Source organism: Crocuta crocuta, unplaced genomic scaffold (assembly GCF_008692635.1).
Source record: "Crocuta crocuta isolate KB4526 unplaced genomic scaffold, BGI_CrCroc_1.0 scaffold2012, whole genome shotgun sequence".
Classification (NCBI taxonomy): domain Eukaryota; kingdom Metazoa; phylum Chordata; class Mammalia; order Carnivora; family Hyaenidae; genus Crocuta; species Crocuta crocuta.
This window is the reverse complement of record NW_027530892.1, coordinates 23,663-29,768: the sequence shown is the minus strand read 5'-3', so window position 1 is coordinate 29,768 and position 6,106 is coordinate 23,663.

Below are 6,106 nucleotides of genomic sequence, written 5' to 3'. Positions count from 1 at the left end.
AGCTGATGTGTTCAATCAACAATTAATCTTCTGCAGCCAAAAGTTATATGTATGTGTATAAATAGATAAATAAATGTTTGTATCCATAAAGAATATGAAATAAAATACAGTAATTATTATATTGGGCCATGTTCTCTCCATCTCCAGAAAGACAACTATCAAGGTTAGAAGCAAATAAAGAGATTAGAATTCTGCCTCTAAATGACCTAAAAAAATAAGAGATTTCCTAGATTTGTCATATCTCTGTCATTTAACAGTTTCCTAATAAAAAAATGGCAATAACAATGATATCTATATATTAGGGGTTTTGTGAGGATAAAATTGAATATACATAAAGTGCTTAAAACTGTATCTTACACATAATAAGCACAATAAAAATGTTAACTGTCTTGCGATTGTTTTTGTTGCTGTTGTTGTTAGCAGCACCAGCACCAGCAGCATTCTAGATAGAGCCCTTTATAATAGAGTGAAGTCGCAAGTTTGCATTCAAGGACCTCTTTTGATATCAGTCTGTTCTTGGTTCTAGTGGCAGCACTTACAGAAAGCTAGGAGGCCTTTAGCCCCTCTCCTCCAGAGAGCTATCAGCTACTCCCAATAAATATATCACATGAGAAAAACCAGTATAATGATCATTTTAAAACAGGACAAGGAAGTCTCCTTGCTTATGCCTACCCCCTTCTGTTACTTTTATCCCATTGCCAATCTCATGTAGAAAAATTCTGGAGTCTCCAAAGTTGGCCATCCAATAGCTCTACATTAACCACATAAACTGACCTCCCTCTCTTCTCTTTCCCTCTCCTCACCAAAACCCATGAATTAAGTAACACTATGCCTAGCAAAGTGAAATCCAAAGAGTTAAAGGGACTTGCCCCAAGCCACACAGTCAATAAATAGTAGAGCAGAGATTTGAACCCAGATATGTGGGACTCCAAGTCCATGTTCTGTTTATTATACCAAATGAATATATGCTAAGGTGTTCACGGCTTCAAATGGCTTAACTACCTGCTTATATAGAATTTGAATTTCAAAAGAAAAGTTGTGTAGATGCACAAAGCATGAATCTAAAGGAAGGAATTTATTTTAATTAAATTTTAACTTGTTTAAGATTTGGAAAGAATCGTGATTAAGATAGATTTAAAAAACTGACAGGAAAGGATGCCTTCTAGGATTAATCAGTTACCTTTACCCTTATCATAAATAATCTTAGCATATATTCTTGATAATGTCATACGTGAATGAATTTTTAAAATTGGAATGTTTAGGCAGTATGGCAAGACAGCAGGGGAGAGATTTGGAGGCAGGAGGTCTTTCAGGGATGCCCTCAAAGCATATAATTGTGTACAGTCTAGACCTTAGACTTAAGGTGGTCTTCTTACTGACAAGCCAACTCTGGTGGAGGTAGAAGATAATAAAGGAATTCTCATCATAGCCTTTATCTTGAGACAAGAATGACAGCAGAGACTGTTGGATGGTCTAGTATTAGGTCAGATCCCTGTAATGTAATCTTTTTCTACTCACTCACTCTGCAAGGCTGCAAAGAACTTGAAAGTACTTTGAATTACTTTGGGACTTGCCACATCTTAGATAAGCTGTCAATGTGGAAAATCACAGAGTAATTACGAGTGCTTTCACTGTCCTTCTAAATTAGGCAATAAATAGGATGAATCACTGAATGAGACATCAGTGCTTTCCAAGCTCTCTGCAGCATACTGAGAAAGGTAATTATTAAGTGAAAACCAAAGAGCTCCCCAAGCAGAGGTAGCCTCAAGGAATATTTGTGAAGGAGAAGGAACTTAGAACAAATACTACTTTTAAATTTTTACCATTTTGTAGATCAAGAAACATAGCAAAATATTCTAAACTTGCAAACAGACAGCTACAAGAATGTCTCTCACAGCTACTCTTTTCCATCCTCTTCAAACGCTGTTGCTGGGAAGCTTTTGTCAATACTGGAGGCCCCACAAGAGTAGGCCCTACCTACTCTTCCTATTTACCAGACAAAATCACCACAAAAAACAATAGCATGGAACAGTTGGAGTATTCTTTTGTCATGAAATATATACTCACATGCAAGTATCATTTTTATAACCCTGCTCAGAAATTTAAAATTGCTCTCTTTGCCCACTACATCAAGTCTAACCTCTGCAATTCTTTGACTTTAGAAATGAGGTGTTTCATAATCTATTTCATGTTTATTTCCCATCAAATAAAATTTCTTTATGGAATTCCTTATGTTCTTATAGAGTTGAAATTTAACATTTGCAGTTTTAACTCTATAAGTGCAATGCCAATGTTAAAGTTAAGGTTAGAGTTTGCAATATTTTTCATGCTTATTTATTGTTGAGAGAGAGTGCATGCAAGAGAGAGAGCGAGAGCTGAGGAGGCGCAGAGAGAGAGGGAGACACAGAATCTGAAGCAGGCTCAATGCTTTGAGCTGTCAGCACAGAGCCCGATGCGGGGCTCAAACCCACAAACCATGAAATCATGACCTGAGCTCAAGTCGGAGGATTAACCGACTGAGCCACCCAGGCACTCCTGGAGTTTGAAGTTTTGCTGGAGTGCAGACTTGAAATAGCGTTGCTGTGGAAGCTCGTGTACAATACTCAGACTAGTGATGGCATTTTATATGCCCTCCTGCATCCACATCATATTACAGCCCTACTGTTCTCTCCAATATTCAATGACATAGGTATTACCATCCATGTTTTACAAAAGAGACAATTGAAGAAATTAAATATGATGTATTCCTTCAACAAACACTTATACAGTGGCTGTTCTGGAAAATAGGGATAAAATAGAGAACAATACAGCAATTCTGAGGCTTATACTGTTGAAGGGTAGGAATGAAAATAATAAAGTAATCTAATAAACAATATTATTGCAGTGAAGAAATGTTTATTGAAAAGACATCTAAAGTCTTAAACAAAAGGATGAAGTCTTAAACAAAGGGATGAAAAAATGACAAGATAAATGAAGACAAAATTACAATTCTAGCACAGAGCAAATCAGATACCAGAGAAACAGCTGAACACAAACTGTTGTACTACTTCACACCGAAGCACCCAGTGTAGTGAAGAAGCTCTTGAGGTGATGTTGTTGAAATACACTTAAAGAAACAGAATATTAAGCCCTACCATACATAGCTTTTATTTTAAAAAAAGTTTATAGTTTTAAAATGTGTGCATAGAAATATGACTAGAAAGATACCCATTCACTAAACAAATAAGTTTTTAGAATCTACTGTTGTAAAATGGTATTTTAGGCATACTGAGAATATAGCAGTAATCAAGAAAGATTCAGAGAACGTTCTGCCCTCAAAGAACTGCAATTTCAGTGGAAAAAGGAAAATCAACAAGTGAACAAATACATGGATTAGACACTTCTAAGAAGCTATAGCATTCTGAAAGTAACAGAAGTGATGCAAAGGGATAGGCTACTTTAGATTAAGTGATCTTAAAAGGAATATCTGAGGGGGTAGCATTTGAGCTAAGACCTAAATAAGATGAAAGTCGTCAGTCATGCAAAGATCTTGAGGAGAAAGCATCCCAGAATGGCAGAACAAATGCAAATCTCTGGAAAGAAACTGAGTTTGCCATCCACTAAGAGCTGAAAGAAAATGCATGGGACTGGGATAGTGTGAGTGAGGAATATGATATTAGTTCGGAGAAAGATACAGGGGTCATTTTGTAGGTCATCGTAAGAAGTTTATTTTATTTTAAGTAAAATGGGAAGCCAACAGAGTGAAATAATCTTATTGAGGACTTTTTTTCAAATAGTTTATTATCAGTTTGGTTTCCATATAACACCCAGNCCCCTCCCCTCCCACACCCATCAGTCCTCAGTTTGTTCTCATCATTAAAGATTCTCTCATGGTTTGCCTCTCTCCCTCTCCCCAACCATTTCCCCACTTCTTCTCCACCATTGTCCTCCGTTAAGTTCCTCCTAATCCTCCTATACGTGCAAACATATGGTATTTGTCCGTCTCTGCCTGCTTTTTTCGCTCAGCATAACACTCTCAAGTTCCATCCATGTTGCTACACATGGCCAGACTTCATTCTTTCTCATTGCCATGTAGTATTCCATCGTATAGATAAACCACATCTTCTTGATCCATTCATCCCTTGATGGACATTTAGGCTCTTCCCATGTTGTGGCTACTGTTGAGAACGCTGCTATGAACATTGGGGTACATGTCCTCCTATGCATCAGCATTCCTATATCCCTTGGGTATATTCCTAGCAGTGCTATTGCTGGGTCATAGAGGAGTTATATTGTTAATATTTTGAGGAACATCCACACTGTTTTCCAGAGGGGCTGCACCAGTTTACATTCCCACCAACAATGCAGGAGGACCAACAGTGTAGGAGGATGCTCGTTTCTCCACATCCTCGGCAACATCTAGAGTTCTCTGATTTACTCATTTTAGCCACTCTGACTGGCATGAGGTAGTATTTCAAGTGTGGTTTTGATTTGTATTTCCTTGATGAGGAGAGATGCTGAGTATCGTTTCATGCGTCTGTTGGCCATCTGGATGTCCTTTTTGGAGNTTTGCGAATATTGATCCAGCCCTGTAACCCAGGAATGAATCCCACGTCATCTTGGTGGATAATTCTTTTTATGTGCTGTTGGATTCGATTTGTAAGTATCTTCTTGAGGATTTTTGCATCCATATTCATCAAGGATATTGGCCTGTAGCTCTCTTTTTTGGCTGGATCTCTGTCTGGCTTGGGAATCAGAGTGATGCTGGCTTCATAAAATGAGTCTGGGAGTTTTCCTTCGATTTCTATTTTTTGGAATAGCTTGAGAAGAATTGGTATTAATTCTGTTTTAAACGTCTTATAGAATACCCCAGGGAAGCCATCAGGTTCAGGGCTCTTATTTGCTGGGAGATTTTTGATAACTGATTCAATTTCTTCACTAGTTATGGGTCTGTTCAGATTTCCTATCTCTTCTCGTGTGAATTTTGGTAGTGAGTGTGTGTTTATTAATTTGTCCATTTCTTCTAAGTTTTCCACTTTGTTGGCATATAATTTTTCATAGTATTCCCTGATAAGGCTTGTATTTCTGAGGAGTTGGTTGTAATCAGTCCATTTTCATTCATGATTTTGTCTATTTGGGTGTTCTCTCTTTTCTTTTGAGAAGCCTGGCTAGAGGTTTGTCAATTTTTCAAAACACCATCTCTTGGTTTCATGGATCTGTTCAATTGTTTCTTTGGTATCTATGTTGTTTATTTCTGCTCTGATTTTTACTATTTCTCTTCTTTTACTGGGTTTAGGGCGTTCTTGTTGCTCTGCCTATAGTTCCTTTAGGTGAGCTGTTAGATTTCGTACTTGNTTATTGAGGGCTGCTTTATGTCCCAGTATGTGATCTATCTTGGGAATGTGCCATGTGCACTTGAGAAGAAAGTGTATTCCTTGGCCTCAGGATGTAGAGTTCTAAATATATCTGTCAGATCCATCTGGTTCAATGTGTCTCTCAAGTCCATTGTTTCTCTAGTGATTTTCTGCCTTGTTGACATATCCATTGCTTTAAGTGGAGTATTAAAGTTCCTGCTATTAGCACATTCTTATCTACAAGATTGTTTCTGTTTGTGATTAATTGTTTAAATATTTAGGTGCTCCCATATTTGGTGCATAGACATTTATGATTGTTAGTTCTTCCTGATGGATAGACCCTCTAATTATTATAAAATGCCCTTCTTCATCTCTTGTTATTGTCTTTAAAGTCCAGTTTGTCTGATATAAGTATAGCTACTCCAGCTTTCTTTTGATTTCCCGTAGCATGAAATATATTTCTCCATCCCCTTACTTTTGATCTGAAGGTATCTTCCAGTCTAAAATGAGTTTCTTGTAGACAGCACATAGACGGATTTTTTTTTTTTTATCCATTCTGCTACCCTACNTTCCTGGCTGCATATTTTTTCTGTTCATCACATTAAGGATCTCCTGCCATTCCTTTCTGGCCTGCCAAGTTCTAGAAGATAGGTCTGTCACCACTGTGATAGGTTTCCCTTTTTATGTTAAGGGACCTTTTATCCCTAGCTGCTTTCAAAATTCTCTCTTTGTCCTTATATTTTGCCATTTTTACTATGATATGCCGTGCAGAA